At 34.1% G+C, this 18957-nt stretch overlaps 1 protein-coding gene across 4 annotated transcripts in view; it reads left to right on the forward strand.

Moving 5' to 3' along the window:
- LOC110372204 (uncharacterized) overlaps positions 1 to 18957 on the forward strand; it is a 136899-nt gene that overhangs the window by 23690 nt on the left and 94252 nt on the right. Inside the window, exon 2 of one of the 4 annotated variants that reach the window (XM_049838351.2) lies at positions 16026 to 16130. The exons of the other annotated variants lie outside the window; for them this stretch is intronic. The gene's annotated coding sequence lies outside the window, so the exon portion shown is untranslated. The remainder of the gene's footprint in view (positions 1 to 16025; positions 16131 to 18957) is intronic. 4 annotated transcript variants of the gene reach the window in all.

Consider the following 18957-nt stretch of genomic DNA (forward strand, 5'->3'; position numbering starts at 1 on the left):
CGTGCGCGGGTATTTTTATACCCGATAAATTCATTACACATCGGCTTTGAGTTACACAATCAATTGAGTTCGGATTTTAGACTGGATGTGCTAGGCGTGTCAAATGATCGGGTTTGGATTTGAAATGGTAATAGTGGGTAAAATTGTAGTGGTGAGATTGACAAACTTTATCTAGAATCATAGATTGATCAATGCTTGTATTTTCTAGCTGAATATAAATGATGTTACCAAATTCTATTCAAATCAATAGTCTTACAAATGTATAAACAGAGTCCTATTTGCATCTATAATAATAAAAGTAAGGATTAACGCATGTAGTCTCATTAATAATTAACATGCTTAAAGGTTTACACTATTTCAAGAAGGTTATTGAACTTTAATGCAAATGCTGTAATTCGGATATTAACCTCAAGCAAAACAATTTTATCCTTTAAGAAATCACGTAAACGCTAAATTAAACAAAAAGTCAAACAGTTCAAAATTCGCTACAAATATTTGTCAGAGTATTTATCGAAGTGAAAATCGATTCCTATTAGGCTACCTAAATTAAATTATGGATGGATTTACGTACACTCAAAACGAAGCTTTTAGTTACAGCTGGATTAAAAACACTCGAATTTTACAAAATATTTTGTGACTACCAAAAAAATTTATATTTTTAAAATTGTAGACCCCTCCCGCTGAGGGTGCAGCAGGAGGGAGTGTCAGACTTTTACTCACTTTTGTTCCTTCTGAAGCCCTTAGAGTCGAACGTAAATGTTTCAATAACTAGTATAAGTCTGTTAGTTTAAAGTAAAGATGATCGTATTTGATGAATTTATTTCAACACTTTTGTATTACAGGGTTCAATGTACTTTAATCTAAATACAAACAACGATTTAGATTCTAAAAATAATGTTGCTATGGAAGAGCAAATCTCAGTCTAGTTTATTGAATTTTACGATGTTCAGTTGTCTGAGTTATAACCTCCATGATTACACTGGCTATCGAGAGATTGTGGAATCATAAACCTACTTCTAGTACAAACATTATCATCATAAATATATTTATTCTGTTTTAGTACTTCTACAGTCGTTTTGGTAGTTTTTTGTTTATCTAAGAAAGTTTAATTTATATCCGTGATATATTCTAATGTTTGTACTGTATAGAAATACAGATTTTTATTTATGTTCATGGTTAGCCAAAATAGTAAAACATTATTACCACAAAGATAGGTGGAACAGAAGAAAGAAGCATAATTTAGATTAATACTAAAATGTATTCATTTATTTCCGAAACACGGTGCCACAAGCGCGCAGTGCAAAAATTTATGAGAGAAACTGCATTTCAATAAATTAATACAAATAATAAAAACTTTGACATTGACTTAATACATAATGATTTATTCTAAACATATAACAATATAATAGCTTCTATGCTAAGCAATGTATCACATTATACAAACGCATTTTCCAACAACTCAATTCAGATTCCCGCTCAAATATGTCACCTCTACTCGATATTCTGAACCGGGGGTCTACTACCATCACATTTTTGCAAACAAATACCTGTTCCATCGCAGTTTCCCGATGATGATATTGATTTACGATACATTGGCTATACGAAAAAAATTGGCTATTCTTCAATATTGAATTGATCCGGACCGTTGTTTCGTGAAAACGTGAAAAGTACCTACTAATAGTAATTTTCGAGAATAATTTCTGGACACGATATTGGCCTTGGATTTTAAAATAAGTTCGGATATCTCGTTTTGTTTTTGAATTATTGGTCCGATTTTAACTTTTTGTGGCATAGAATTCGCTCCTAAAAAAAGCTCCACTACAGAAGGGCTCTGGTTAGAATATGTACACTGGTGAAATTTTTCCCTAGTTTTCAATATTTCGTAAAGTAAGAGTACACCCCCTAGCCTGTCACCGAAGCGAATCAGATTACTTCAGCGGCACACTACGAAAGTTAATCGGATTTTAGCCCCTAATCACGCGACATCGAGTGGTTTTCATTAAGCAAACATGGCGGTTGACACGAAATTATGGCCTCTAAGTTTGTTTAATTGAAAATAAACACTTTAATGGTATACAACAAGGATTTTGGTTCAGCTTTTCATGGAAATTTTAGGGGATTAGTTGATTTCTTGACATTTAATAATAACATTTAGATTCATGATTGGAAAACAGAGATAATGGGGTCTTATTCATGTTTGAAGCCATTAAAATGCTGTCAAAAAGTAAATTGAAAATTTCTAAAATATAATGGCAATCTAAAGTTTAGTTTGCAACTTTGACAGGATTCAAATTAGTGAATTCAAAATCAAATTATGCTATAATTTTCTACGAAAAATCGAATGTATGAGACTAATATGCGAACGAAAATTCTGTTGAATTTTTAATTGTAGGTAAAATAGCGTATAATTATTTGGTACTGGATGCATAAAACGAATAACTCCTGCACATAAAGTTCTATCATTCTTTTAATAGATTTTCCATTTTATCTCTAGATCGTAAAGTTCAATGTTGTTTATCAATTGACATATAGGTGTAACTTGTCTGTACTCAACCTCCTAAATTCAAATGAATTACTAGAACGTTGTGCTAGTGGAAATCTCAATATTCAATATTGTCCGGTAATATTAGCAATTTGATCAAATATTTAAGCTATCGCAATATCCGATGTTTACTTAGTTGTAGTTGGTTAGGATAAAATCAATAATGACTGACCGGCACCGATATAAAATATAGCCAGGAAACATTTCTCAAATATTATCTAAGTATTTTATTGAAGGAAAAGAAAATCTATCACTAATGAATATTCTTTTTTAGGGCCGATTTTTCAGTTGCCAAAATTTTTATCTGAAGAATATAGAAACGTTGACGTTTGTATGGAAAACACGTCAAAACGTCGTGTTTATTCATCAGAAAGAAATTAACTGATGATGAAAAAATCGGCCCTAAAATAATGAAAAATTACGAGAATTCAGAATAGTGGACTGTCAAAGCCTACGACTGACAAATTCTATTGACAAGAGTTGTAAAAGGTCGGTCAAAAGTCAGATAATTACATCCCAAAGCCATTAAGAGATTATCCATGCTATTCAAGCGTTAAGTACTAATAGAGTAAACAAAGTTATATGCAGCACAAATCCATTATCAACAAAACATTCGGCTTTTCGGATAAACTGATGTTTGTATTCACATAAGCATTTTGTATTGTTATACTGAATGTAATATTTAGAGTATACGCACACTGCAACCTTTTAGTCTATATATTGTCTATAGATTGTTTGGCTCATAAATCAGTTTGAAGATGAATGGTACGCACATAACAACGATCAGGTCTTTGGTCGGTATAAGATGTACTAAAAACGTTGATTGGATTCACGCTTTTCTTGAAGTAAATTACTTAACCAACCTCCGGTAAATTGTTAAGTCTCAGTCATAAATCTAATTGTTTATTAACATGTACAATGTGATAAATATGAAGGATTACAAATGTGTATGATACAGAGTGATTACAATTAAATCATAATTTTTAAGCAAAAATATTTGTGTGGCTGAATAATCGAAATTATAAATTATTAACTTTATTCACTCTCTGCATTAAATTTCAGTACTTCTAATAAGAAGTTCAAGGTTTATCTTAGAGTGCACATACGATACACTTTATTTAAATTCCAAACCTTTATACTTTACATTCGATTACACTTTCAAATTTTATGTATGAGATTTGAATTTTGCTTAAAATTGATTTTAAAATTGCATTAACTTATAGTGTGTGTGTGGTACATACATTAATCTTTGTCTAGACAAACAGTAACAATATTTACATACTTACTTGAGGGTATTTAAGATTTTATTTGGTTTAGCACCTTATTTTTATGGCAGGTATTTTCTTATTATGAAAATATTGGAAATCGATGTAAATATTACTACTTCACCTCATCACCATTATCAATCCTAGTAACCTAACATATTTATAACTATAACACTCAATACTAATTCAGATCTGAAATATCGTCCAGAATATTTTTTATTTTATCTTATTTAAATTTAGAAAAATGAAGTCCCAAACCACCAATTCTTACCCCAAAAAACAAAAATGAAATGCAAGCATCAGAATTGAGAAACATCTTTTTGGGAAGTTGCTTAAAAAATTTGAAAAAATTGCAAAAAAAATTTAATAAATCCAAACAATTCCCTTGACCAATATTACTATTAACCCCAAAAGGCCTGCTGCGACCAAACGGCGCGTTCAATTAGAGGCACATGTCGGCCATTACCGCGACACGGCTCGCAATGTGCCAATGTTTCTCCATATGCAATGTGGCAATGTTTCTACGTACCACCAACTTGCTTTTGTTGCAAGTTTGGATGTGCAGGCAAATAATTTGATTGTTTGTATGCACGTGACTGCTATGAAAACGCTTTTGCAGTAATTATGGAATCAATTATTGCCATGTCATAATGGGTAGGCCCAGGACACGGGCAGCCTTTAAGCGTCAATGAGATGAGTGAGCCTTAGGAAATTACTGGGATAGGCCAATATAGGTACAGTTCGTCCTATGGTTGAGATTTTGAGAGAGAATTTCTGTCTTATCCTCCTCCTTAACAAGGCTAAACTGTAGATTTCCTCAGTATCTTTTATCAATGTCTAAATTGAAAGTTTTAGGAGTATATTCCATTGATGGTAAGACGTTAAATGACTCGAATTAATTTCTAACCAGCTTCACAAGAAGAGTAACTTTTTTGTAAAACAGACAGAGGCAGGTAAAAAATATGCAAAACAATGATACACTTGTGAGTAATAAACAAAGACATTTTTAATATCAGATGTCATGTGTATTTTCAGTATCGTATTCATCGAATTTTCCTCATATGAAGGTAATTGTATTTCCAATAATTTCGTCTTCAGTTTTATTACGTAGTCTATTTTCAGCATAGATACAAATTGAAGTTGTTTTTAGGAAATTAACAGTATGTATAATATTTATTGATTTATGTAATATTGTGCGTGTTTTTGTCCGACTGTCTGCGTCAGGTTTACCCTTACTAACAGCAAATTCAGATGAAATTAGACATGAAGGAAGAGAGATCTTAATGACGTTTCCAGACTTATTTAAAACTGATTCGCTATTCCATGAAATGATTAAAAAATTGTCCTATTATAGATGTAGATGTGGATGTAGATGAAAGATTTTTATGGTAAGTACCTATCGGTACATACCTACCTTAAATTGGCTTTAAAAATACCTAAAGGTATTGACCGACTTTTTTTGAACTTTGTTTGGTCGCCCGAGCAACCCACAGGGTACGATGAGGGCAGTTCAGCCGGTTCCAATTAAAGCCATATGGGAAGCTATTACCGTGGTTCGACGCCGTAGGTACCTATGTAACGTTCCAACGGGTCTGAGCCATTGGCTAACTTTTTTTGAAAATTGAATTTGAAAAAAGTTTTGATGGTTCAAAGGAGAGTATATCTGAGGTGGTTGATGTTGGTAATTCCCTAACCGGGAAGGGTTACAAATAGCAATTTTGGTTCTTTTGTCATTGCGAAAATGAACTCTTAACGTACCTAATTGAATAATTTTTCTCAGATAACAATCGAATTTAACTGTAAAGAAAAAAAATGAGAGCTAAACACAAATATTTTCATCATCCTTTTCACAAAACCACAAAAAAATAAACTAGTCTACCAATTCAACCAAAGACAAGAAAAACCACAGCGAAACTGAAACCAAAGACAATACAGCCGCCATTAAAGATTTAACAGACTCACAGATAAAGAACAAAACGTGCCACAGACAATTACAAAGCCACCTCTTTCCTTTTTCCTCAGCGAATGCAACAATCTGTAAACGGGAAAAAGGAATGGAAAAAACAAAATGGAAGCTTAACGGAATAATGTAACAATTAGATGGTCGTTGAAAAGAGTGCAATAATAATTAGCAGTTAAAAAACAAAGCTGTCGGACTCTTTGCCTTTAGTTCACTTGTTGCTTGGCTGGCCTTTGGATGGAAAAATAGGCACCCAAAGGAATTCAAGATTGAGCAGCCTTTTAAATTTTAAATACTGGTGAGCCAGGAAAATATACAGAGTAGAAAATCTTTGTGAATTCGTTTCGAAGGTAGTGCTTTAGCTTTATTTAATTCTGTAAAGGTGTAGTGATTAAGTTTATTAGTTTTTAAAGATAATATAAACAGGTTCTGCTTGTCTGATTTATAGACAATATTATGACTTCAAATTAGCAGATTTTCTGTTCAGCATAGACTTTTTTAAGCCGCGCATTGTCCGAACGTGCTTAGATATTTTAAATATTGCATTGCTTGAAATTAGTTATCCAAAAATTATGACATAATAATCTACTATCTTGTGTGAATTGCTATTCACACAAAATCAAGCTCGCAATTCCCATTGTTCAACTCATTTCACAAACGAAGATATTATTGTTCAATTGTATATATTCCAAGATACGGCTTATTCATCCAGAATGTTCCATAACCATATCAATACTAATAACGTTAGCTTGCAAACTCAATAGCCACTCAGACGTACGTATGCCAATTGATATATACTACCACGGATGAAGGAAAGATGAATGGATATGCCGTAAGTAGGAAGGTCCGGCGCCTTCTTCTAGATCAGGAACGAATCAAGTGTGATCAAAACGCTCCATTAAGAGTGAATGAACGAGGCGATCGGGCTAATTGACACACCTGTCAAAGATTGCTCTTGATTCATGGATAATTTAGTTTAAAAAATGGGCGGGTGCAAAGAAAGCTTGTGCACCCGCATTTAAGGACTCTAGTTTGTTAGAAGTTTTTCCATTATGACATCTCCGCTCGTGATTTTGTTCTCCATGTTACCTATGCCTATACATAGGTATGTATATAGATACTATTATGTACTTCTGTAATACATTACACAGTGAGGTATCAATATGCAAGCCGCGGGCGAAGCAACGTTGGTAGCGAAATTCTATGAATGCATTTGAACGTGTTAACTGGTTGATTAATTTCTTTTACATTGGAAAGACAAAGGATTTATGTTGGGTTGTAAAAAGCACAGGATTTTACATCACGTTTTACTTACCTACGTAATATTTTTACTTTTCATACTTACATTTATATTTTTCTTGTCGAAAAAGATTTCTCAATGCATTATTCAAATATTGGGAGTGTTTTATAAGCTAAATGACAATCCATAGAATGGATATCAATGTCCAATTCTCATTCATTTCGACATTCCAATCTTTCACGGGACTGCATTGCATTGACCAAGACTGAAACTCGCCGTGGTTTTTGTATCCCGAAAACTCTTCAATCAATTTTCCACCTTATTTCAATAACGGCAAGTTTGATTATTCCAAAGTAGTCTTCGTATATTTTAAAGATTTTCACTAGACATTGACAAAATTATGTTACGATTTTACCAAACTAATCGTGGTGACAAGATTAGTTCCTGATCACGTTTAAACGTCTCGAATGTTCTAGAAACGGCTTCTAAAGCGGACATCACAACATGTTTACAATCGTCAACGAATTGAGTATTAACAGAGTCAGTTTAATGGTTTGTTTACTGCAGTTGATAGCTCGGTCAGTTTCCAACCGTCGTTTGTGTTGGTGATCGAAAGAATTGTGTCATCGGTGGTTTTTGAACTGAAAGTGTTTACCACATAATTATTATGGGATCTATTGTCTCTGTTGTGAGAAACCTAAAATATTATAAACGGATTTTCGCCAATTAATAGGAGGATTAAGGGTCTAGTATACCTATTATAAAGTGCAAAGCCGACCGGGTCTCTAGACTATGTAGGTATATCTGTTACGGGTAATGCTAGAAGGTGGAGTAAACCTAGGTTTACCCGGGTTGACTTAGTATTACACAAGCTTCTTGGGTAAAGTCCGAATAATAATTAAAATAAATTTTAATTCGGGGTTTACCCATGCTCACCTAGGTCTACCCAACTCTGACTGGGTAATGTTATTTGTGTACTTAATTAGTGAAATGAAAATCCAAGGTCATTTTAAACATTTATGATTTAAAAAACATACAAAGGCGATCGTAATTGCTTGAAGAGCATAAACTTAATAGCTTTAATATAAAAAAAAAAACTAATAACGGTCGTTATTGTTCAAATTTAAATTATTTATTTGAGCAAGATAAACTGCTGTGACATTTAGAATTTCTCAATTTTCCTGCAGGTTAGCATGAACACTTCTTTGTACCACATTTTGTTTTGCAATTACACCTTTTATAACCCTGGCCTCCTGAAAGCGACTGTTCATTTGCAACCTCTCGTAAGCTTTTTTTCTGGTGATATATTTTCAATATCAATCAGTTTATCATGACACACAGAAAAATGATTCCTTGAGAACATTTCCTCAATAGTACCACGTTCGACCTAGAATTAAACCACGGGCTCGAAAATTATGCAACACCTAACATTACCCATACAGAGTTGGGTAGACCTAGGTGCATAGACCTAGAGCATGGGTAAACCCCGAATTATTATTTATTTTACTTATTATTCGGACTTTACCCAAGAAGCTTGGGTAATACTAAGTCAACCCGGGTAAACCTAGGTTTACTCCACCTATATGGGGGTCGTGCGGGCGATGGCGCTGTACGCCGCGCCAGTGTGGGCGAACACCCTGACGGCCCGCAACCTTGCAGTGCTAAGAAGACCTCAGCGAGCGATGGCCATCAGAGCCATAAGGGGATACCGCACGATCTCCTTCGAAGCGGCTTGCCTCCTAGCCGGATCCCCACCATGGGGCCTGGACGGGAAAGCCCTCGCGTCACTCTATACATGGCGCGAGGAAGCGGTGGGGCGGGGTGAGCGCCTCGCGCCTCGGCAAGTTGAGGCGCGCAGGGCAGAGCTCCGGCAAGAGGTAATTGCGGAATGGGAGCAGCGACTTGCGCAACCCACGGCAGGGCACGCCACTATCGCAGCGGTAAGGCCCATCCTAAAGGAGTGGCTGGAGAGACGCCACGGCGCCCTCAGCTTCCGGCTGACGCAGGTTCTTACCGGACACGGGTGTTTCGGAAAGTTCCTGTGTCGCATAGGCCGGGAGCCTACGCCCGAATGCCACCACTGTGGCATCTGCAGCGAGGACTCCTCGCTGCACACGTTGGTGGAGTGCCCAGCATGGGCAACGCAGCGCCGTGACCTGGCAGCAGCAGTAGATGCTGCGGGTAGTCTTTCGCTGCCGGCTGTCGTGTCCTGCATGGTCGGCAGCGAAGAAGGGTGGAACGCCGTCGCCTCCTTTTGCGAGGATGTGATGGTCGCAAAGGAGACGGCGGAAAGGGAGAGGGAAACTAGTACCACTCTCCCCGCCCGCAGTAGCGTCGCAGGGTGGCCGATCTCCGGCCACCATAGGGCGCGGCCTGCGGGCGCCAGACTAGGGGCGTCTGTCGTCCGAACAGAAACAGGCCTCGAGACGGTGGCGTAGTGTTGCGCGCGCCTATCCTAGGTGAGTTCACTGTGGCCGCTGGCTGATGGCCACTTACGGTGACGGGGCCCGCCTTCAAACATCTGGCGGGCCAAATACCTGTCGGGGGTGCGGAAGAATGCTTAGGCGATACCCGTGCCCTCGACACAAGGTAATTGGTGGCAACACTGGGTGGGTTTTTAGCCGGTAAGAGTCCGGCACACCCCCTCCACCGACCCCAGGTGGAGGGTAGTCCATGAGGATTTTCCCCCTGTTAAAAAAAAAAAAAAAAGGTTTACTCCACCTTCTAGCATTACCCGTAAAATATCTATATCTTAACTTTGAACGCTGTTGATTTTGTGTTATCTCCATAATACTTTCAGCCATCTGAGTAGGTACCCGTAACGACCGCATTGGATCTTCAAATGGTAGCCGGAACCCACCATTTTTACGTGCTTCTCGAAAGACATGGAAGAACTCGTCATTCCAATGTGGTAACCCATACATACCCATGTACTACGTATCAAGAGTTTCTTAACCTTATGGTAGATTGATCCGTGCGGCTGGTACTTAGACATTTATTTATTTAGGTTAGCCAACAGTTATGTACACTATAACATTTTTGAGATACAAAAATTAGAAAAAAAATACTTGTAAGTGTAATAACTACTTACTGGCTAACACAACATGCACAGAAAAATGGTTAACATTCAATATTAATTTAATAAAAATAAAAAAGGATTATATAAAACAAATAAATTAATTAATTATTTGTATTGAATTATTATTAAATTTAAATTATTGTGGTTGAATTTTCATTATTTATTTAATTTGACATGAACTCAAACTAATTTAAAAATATATAAATTTTACTACGTAATATGTTTCTACATATTGTTTTTACACTACTTTGTAAATATTAAATATATTCAAAGTTTAAAATGTCAGAGTTAAGAATTTAATTTTCATACGTTACTTTATCAAGAGCATATTAAAATTTTCATATTTTCTCTATGTAAAATTTTTGATGGATGAAGTTTTCTGTGTTGTTCTAACTTTGACGTGCCTAGGCTGCCTCTACTGTTATTTAAATTATTTCTTTGAACTTTGCATGATAGTTTTGTTTAGCATGTTACTACCAAATTAATATTTCTGTTAAGAAAGAAAAATAAATATCTGAATTGGGAATCGCAGCTGTAACATGATACATTTTGAAATGAATAGTAACTCTAGCATGTGTACGCATATAAATCACTATCAATCAATACGATCTTCACTTTCAACTTTTTTAATTACAAGCTCATCAATATACGCTCTAGTTACCACTAAAGCATCTAAGACCGTTTAATTTCCATTCTATTCTAAAGAACAAATGTCACCAAGGAGTTTTATTCGAAAACCATAAAGCGCAGTGCACCAGTGCGCTACTATTATCACCATTACCGACAAATGACAGCCATAAAATGGCAAGTTGACCTTTAGTTTTAAATCGCACGATGTGATTTCTTGCCAGCCAGTGTAAACATGCACAAATCGTACGATTCTTCGTACAAAAGTGTTTGAATTTCGAACACTATCTTGATGGTATTTACTTCGTTTGTGGTGAAGGGAATTTCAAACGATGTGTTTTTGGGTAAATTATGAATGTTGGAACAATAGCCGGAATTTGCTTGCTTGTGCCGTGAATTCCAGTTGTTTTTGTTTGAACCAATCTTGAATGCGAAAGTATTTCCGTCTGATTGTTTGATTGGACTTGAATGTTTAGGTAGTTAGTGGTAGTACACAGAGGTTTATAAAGAAGTATTAATTAGTGTTAGTATAGAGCTTGTAACATTGTTTAAGTGATTATCATTTACCTGATGAGTAAAAGAAAACATTGCATTAAAGTTAGCTCGCTTGGTTTTAGTCTGTCAGTTATCTAACTGCTGAGCTCAATAATAAAATGAAATGCTGACCAAAAATAATATGTTTGTTTTGGTTTCGATATAGAGTATTTTTTCATTTTCACGTCGAATCCGGTTTCCGTACTGCCGTTGCGAATTTCTGTGAAAATCTGCAGGCTAAAGTTTACTTTCATGAGGATTTGTCTACTTGAATAGATGTTTTACTTAATAAACTAGTTTCCGCGTACGTCACTCATGCTGTGTAAATTAAATCTAATGCAATTTGATAACAATATGTTTTTTTTTTCATTATTAGAATGAATTGCTCTTTGATCATAAACCCAGATAAAAATAAAATTCGTCATTATTGCAAAACTTTTCTGTAATATATTTAGGTCCAGAGAACCTCATATAATAACAACCGTACAAACATTAGAGAAAATGACCAAATGTCCTTTTGTACTACCTACTTATAGAATCTTAAAAGTAGAAACAAAATGATGGTTTTTAAAAATTTCAAGTGTTCAGTTTTCTTTTTAAAATAGCCCGAGTTTTAAAGGGCATCTGTTTACTTTCTTTGACACATATTTTTTTCTTTGTGGCTTGGCTGGTTTCCAACTAATATCAACGAGGAAGAGATACACCGTATATTTTAGGTCACGTATGCAAGAACATCGAGTGCTAATGTTTCCACCGTATTGCAGATTTTTATTTAGAAAATGGTTTTTTGATACAACAATAATGAATAAGAGCATTATGCTCTTAAAAATATATAATGGGCCTTATACCTAAATTATATCGTACTAAATAAAGCTATTAAAAATAAAAACCAGGGGTCATTAAACCCAGCCAGCGGTGTTCAAAGTTAATCGCATTATCCGCTCGATTACCCGCCTAATCGAATACTTATAAAGACTCAAAAAGTTTCTCGAACTTTCTTGTAAATAAAAAAATATAAGCGTTGAGTAGAAGAACGGCCACGTAAGCTTAATTCGTCCGAGCTTTGTACACAAAGTTAATTAGGCCGGTACTCAACAGCGAGCGTTCTTAAGTCTTAAAACGAAAGTAACTTGGAAGCAAGTACAAACAGAATTAGGCTTAGTTCTAAATAAAGGTGGACTTGGAAAAAGTCTCTGAGTAATTATATTTTTAGGATTTTTTCTAATTTCATTTCAGCTTAGTTTTATTTTGTTCTGCTAGAACTGAATATTTTTGATAAAAAAATGTATGTACCTCTATAGAAGTAGTAGTAGGTATTCTGCCGCCAACAAATTAATGTAATAATTAATTTTTTATCATGTCACAAAAATATTGTTGCTAAAATTCAGCTACCTACTTTTTTTAAGTATTGGATGTTCGGATATGGGGAAGGAAAGATTTGATAACTTCAGGGAAAAATTTGGGGAAAATTCAACACTCGTTTTTTCTACAGATTTCTTGTTACTAACACAAAAGCGAATGGAATTGATCTGTTCTTATTTTTTACGATAAAATTGCTGCCGAATCATTTACCCGTTTTATATAAACAGACGTAGGTATGTATTGCAAATGTCATTTAAAACCATTTTCATATTCAAACATTATAAAATCAATAACTTCGCTGTGGACTATTTATATTTAGTTACTGTTCAGTTATGATTTATTTACCACACGCTAGCTGAATTTTTCACGCATCATTTGATTAATAATGTACACACGAAGAGGTGTGAATTTTATGACTACATTTCCTGGGTTTCATTAATCTACTGTTTTATTTTAAGCTCAATGTATTTTGGTAACTATTGGCAGGAAGTTTCACTTGCAATTCTTTGAAACATTTAAATAACTGTACCGATGGAACAAATGAACAAACCCACAAATGAATAACATTTCCTTCTACTCTACCTACGGTAATGAATAGGTCGCTTGATAATATCCCACCTAAAAGTGTAGTTTACCTATATCAGTCGAACCAAATTCGAATTCCTTATTTGAATTTCCTGGACCATTATGTATCAGATGTATCGAACTATGATTTAATCAATGTTTCAATATATAAATCTAAGTGGCGAATAATTTCCAATGAGAAGTGTTGAATTAGGCACTTACTGTTGTCAACAGATCAATAGAAGTGAGGTATACAGAATTAATTTGTTTATTTGACACGCTTGCCAAGTTTAAGATCTTTTCAATGTCATATTTATGAGATGAGATAATTTGAGGCATATGTATTGTAAAACCAACATCCTTATTATTAATACTTCAACGTGTTTTTCAGAACAAGCGGAACAGCGTTGTTTATTAGGCAATATTTATATGCGCGAACGTGCTGATTCATACAAAATATTAAAGGAATATATACTTTTCATTCTTCACAGTATAAAAGCCTTTCATAGCGTTTACTGATACTTTAATCATTACAGCTATTGCTATTTATTTTGTAATTTTAATTCGAATCTATGATGTCTCTTTCACGAAAAGTTCAGAGAGAGACTACCCAGAAAATCCCTGTAAAGAAATAAACACACTCTTAAGATTAATATTCAAACGAAGTTCTTCAGGGAAACCGATTTTTGTAGCAAACATCTTTCCTCGGTAAGCTTGAGAAACGTTCACAGCATAAAATACGAGGATTATTAAGTAATATCGAAAAGTGCAAACACTTTGAAATGGGTTTATGTGTGTTTGTGTTGATCATACAGGTTATGAGAAAGGATAATAAACTTTGAATATACATATAGGTACATAAAATATGCTATTCTTGCTATTGTGTAGTCATCCTTATTAATATTGTAAATGCTGATGTAGCTCTGTATGTCTGCCTTTCTGTCGTACTACACTAAGCTACTTTTATACAAAAATTAAAGGTAAACAGATAGAATGACTAAACTCTGAGTAAAAACATGTACGTATTTTACGTGTACTATCGTCTATTGTTCTAAGTACCTAACGGATCGTATTAAAAAAGCATGAATAGTTTCTTTGCAAAATACTCTGGTAAGTGGTTGAATGTGTTGCTCGATGCTATTTTTAATTCGCCCCTTTGAAGAGCTACAGAATTGCGTAGGACAATCACTTACAAAGCTACAATTGAATTATTTATCATCATTCAACTTATTACATTTTTTACCTTAAAAGGTACCTACAATAATCATTTCTGAAATATACATATTTTTTCTTTATAACCCTTTACAGCAAGGACTGAAACGCTTTGATGTCACTTCAATGTCAACTATTCATGTCAAGTCTACTCAAAAATGCCAACTTATTATGCCCCTGACAGTACTTACTACAAAAACCTGATGTACAGTACAAAGTGACACGCATGTTACTCAAGTAACATTATTAACATAAAGTACTTTGTTAGTTCTAAGTTAAATACATACATAAACTTGAGTTTACTTACGTGACGAGGTCTTACAGTGTTAACTAGAAGTTTAGTTAGTATAGTGCAACAGTGTATATCATATTAGTATGGTAATGTAATATTTAATTTTGGATAAGTAAGGAGTATCTAACTACTTAGCAATAGACGAAAAATTGAGTGAGATATTGTTACTTAAAACTAAAATATAAAAATTAATATAATAATTAAATACTATTTTGCAGTTTTAACAGGTTTAAACCTGTATTTTGTTAATAAAAAAACTTCAGTCATTCATTAGTTTTATAATTTCTTGCCGGTTCTTTTCCATGAGACCAACTCTTTGGACCCGTGCAACTATTTACATAGTTTGACGTCTCGAATGAGCTTATTTGAAAAAAAAAAATACTTTGACTACATTCTGCTAAATAACACCAACCATTTTCTAATCGAGACGAATATTCTAAATTGATCAGAAGTAGTACCAAAAACCACTGAAAATATTCAATTTATTTTACACGTGTTTGACCTTAAACAGCAAAAAAACTAATAACACAAAACCCTTTAGGCATCATAACAGCGATGTCATACATTTACAGCAAATACCAACCGTTTCAATGTAATTAAACATCATACATAGCCTTCATTTTATCAGGCGATCAGACATACGTTGTATATTTGCATAGCGCCATCAACCCTGGCATGTAAGGCCATGGTAATCAACGGCTAGCCACCATGAGGTCCCATGGGCCTATTTCATATGACCAACACAGTTACAAAGACCTCGGTACACTAGAAGGTTTTGTTCGCTGGGTAACATAAGTTGGGTTGGGTAAATAATTTTGTGTAAAAAAATTCATATGACTTTACGATTACAAATACCTCGATAGTTTTTGTTCGCTGGTATATAAATAGTTGAGCATCGTGAAACATAAAAAGTACCAGGGCAACATAAACTGTACTGGTTAATAATTTTGTGTTTTTTTTAGTGAAAAATTTCACATGACATTACGGTTACAAAGACCTCGGTATACTAGCTGGTTAAACAGTTGAACATCGTGAAACATAAAAAGTCCAGGGCAACATAAATTGGACTGGATAAATAATTTTGTGTTTCGAATAAAATATTGTGTATGCACACATTGTTGGTATTGTATTAATATTCTGTTACATAGTATTATTTTGAGTTTTATTAAAAATTGTATTTATGTGTTTACTTTTGTACCGTTTTTGTTGGTTTAATTGAGTAATCTGTACAAAGTAATCAAACGCAGTGTAAATACGCTCTGTTATAATTAATTGATACTAAACAATTTGTGGCTAACCATAAATTAAATGCGAAATATTGAATTCATATTTTATTTTTTATTTTCAGGTACATAATTAATCTTCCCTATTCGGCAGTTTTGTAAGGAGTAATCGAATTTGCTTACATACACACAGCTACGTTTATCATCTTGGACCGAAACACAGTTCTAAGGTAAGAATCTACACTAACCGCTGGTTTTAAAGACGACAGTTTAACGATCCATTTAGCCTAAGATTAATGCCGTCATTTGTCAAATTAACTTTTTAATCGTCACCATTTAGCCACAAAAGAAAAATTCAAATAAAAAAAATGCTACGTTGTAAATTAATTGCCCTTTCACGAGAACCAAAAGCACTTAATACTAAAATCAAATCATAAATCTAACCTTTACTACTACAAATAAAAATCTATTACGAGCCAGCATTCCATAGAAAGTCGACTTCTAAAGAAACGAAAGCGTGATCAATATAATCCTACATTCATACATAATACCTTAATAATTACCTACATCGTGTTATCGACTGTTATGTTTCTAGGAAAAATGCTCATAGTTTTTTTTCTGTCTGTGTGTCCGTTTAGCGGGTCGCGTGAGCACTGCTTATGCATCTTTGATGCATGGCCAGTCCATGTGGCTCAAAATGTTTTATTATTTTTAGGCCACCTTATAAAAGTCACACGGTATTTAGTGCAATAGGTCGAGAATATTGATTTGTTCGAAAATACGCTCACATAGAGATAGTGACCTAATTTTTCGTGGGTTTAACTTATGATTAAATGTGTCGCTGGCCGTTTGAGTAATTGGATCTATTTCTGGGCGTGTATTCTTATTTTGGTTCATGGTAATTTTTTTAATGGATCATTCATTAGTGGACTGTACTATTTTTGTATTGGACCTTTAAAAGTACTGTCGAAATTGTTTTATTTTAATATTGCGTCCTCGTGGCATAAAATCATAGGAGACCATTTCTATTAATATTTAAGGAAAACTTATGCTAATTAAAGCTTGAATGTTAAAGTAATTAAGCGATCATATCCTTCACAAATTCAAAATAAATAATATGTTTTTTAATCAGAACATTTAGGAAACAAAACATAAAATGATAACGCTATTTCTAAACATATTAAAAGAGAGATCCGAGGTATACCTGTGGCCTGGATCACTAAACTAAGCTTTTGAAATAGCCACCTATTTTCAGAGCTTGTCCTGTTTTGCAGAGAACATAAGGCATAATATGGTGACGGATATTCTCGTTTGCAAAACGACCGCAACGAAATAAGTATAAATAGTAGCCTTTTAGAGCTGCACTTAAAATTGAGTGCAGTATTTAGCTTCTAGTCTGTCATACATCTAAATATACTAATATAATTTAGCTGTAATTTGTTTAGTTGAACGCGCTAAACCCAAAAACTATTGGTATGTTTAAAAAATTACATAAGGCTATCGAATACTTTTTATCCACGGGACGCGGTTGAGATACCCGGCGAAACCTACTAACAGATAGACAGACAACTTTTAGCCGTGTTTTGAGAAAAAAAAGGAAGATGTTTTTAATACTAAAGGTTTATCTGTAAGCCCAAGGACGCCTATGACAGATTCACGCGTCTTTTGTGTACCTATCAACAACCATAATACCCGAGAACGCTTCACTATGAATGTATGAAAAAAACTGCTTTTATTCCTTTCAGTTTTCACTTTCACGTCCCATATTCGAGCCATTCACGTATAAGACTTTAACTTGACGTTGATATACAGTGGCGTTGTGGCGTATCTGCTTTTTTACTTTTTTCGAAAATATAGCAGAGATAGTCAAAGAAAAATAATAGTGGTTTTTGCCTGATAATATTTTGAAAACATATTTTAAGGTCTTGGTTTGAGAACAATTTAGTGTCACACATATACCTGTAAAAAGATGTTCATTATAATCTTAATCATTGTTAGGAGATACTGTTATTTAGTTAATTCAAATAAATAATAAAAAAGTTGGACCTCTCAGTCGCTTATTAATTTCATGATCTAAATAACAAAACAATTTAACTGTCATAACTTAGCAACCAACTTTGCCATCAATAAAAAAGTTTTTAGTATTTTTCTAACTTTTGAAAATATTTATTGAAATAACTTGTCCCTTGTGAACTTTTCAAATAAATTCTATACACGCGAACATGTTGACGCGTTAAGTACCCACGACACAATTTTTTCTATGAAAAAATACCTAAAGAAATGCCTGACCATGACCATGGTACCCTGTCAAAAGTTTACAAACAAACGTTACTGATAATTTAACAAATTTTTATTCATTATCAATTAATATTGATCAAAGAAAAGCTTCTTTTAGTATATTAATTATATTGTTCTTATACATCGTTAAACTTACAAAATGCTTCTCTGAACTTATCAAAATTATTACATTATTTCATTACCATTAATACAATTAAACTGAACTCAGTGACGAAGGCTTGGTTTAACAACCCTTCATAACCTTGTAAATTATTGACTTCCATTACACGTGGTATATCTCCTAAAACAACAGCATTATTACTCCCATAACCCGTCGCTTAAATTCCTTTAAAAGCCATTGACCAGCCAATCGATTTTGAATTATATTCCAAGGTACTACAGATTAAGTTCGCTTGGTGCTTTGTGGATATACGCGTATAATGATAGCTGGGTACGTAAATTACTAAGGTCGTCTGCTATTTGTAGTGAGGTTCTTTGAATATTGTATAGGAAACTACCATATGGGTAGTTTGTATTTACACTCCAAATGTAGTGAAGATTTCGATATTTTTTATATCGTTTTCTCTTACTTACCTACTCGTTTTCATGGACATTTCGATGTATTTCTGAATATATGTACATGTGTGTATTGGAAAGTAAAAGGAAATCTACCATTTATCCATCGACTGTTGAGTACAGGTAAAAATAATTATTTGTAAGCCCCTTTTTATAAGAAAACTATATGTTACCGTAATGCAAACAGCATAAAAAAGCTAAAAT

Source organism: Helicoverpa armigera, chromosome 8 (genome assembly GCF_030705265.1).
Source record: "Helicoverpa armigera isolate CAAS_96S chromosome 8, ASM3070526v1, whole genome shotgun sequence".
NCBI lineage: Eukaryota > Metazoa > Arthropoda > Insecta > Lepidoptera > Noctuidae > Helicoverpa > Helicoverpa armigera.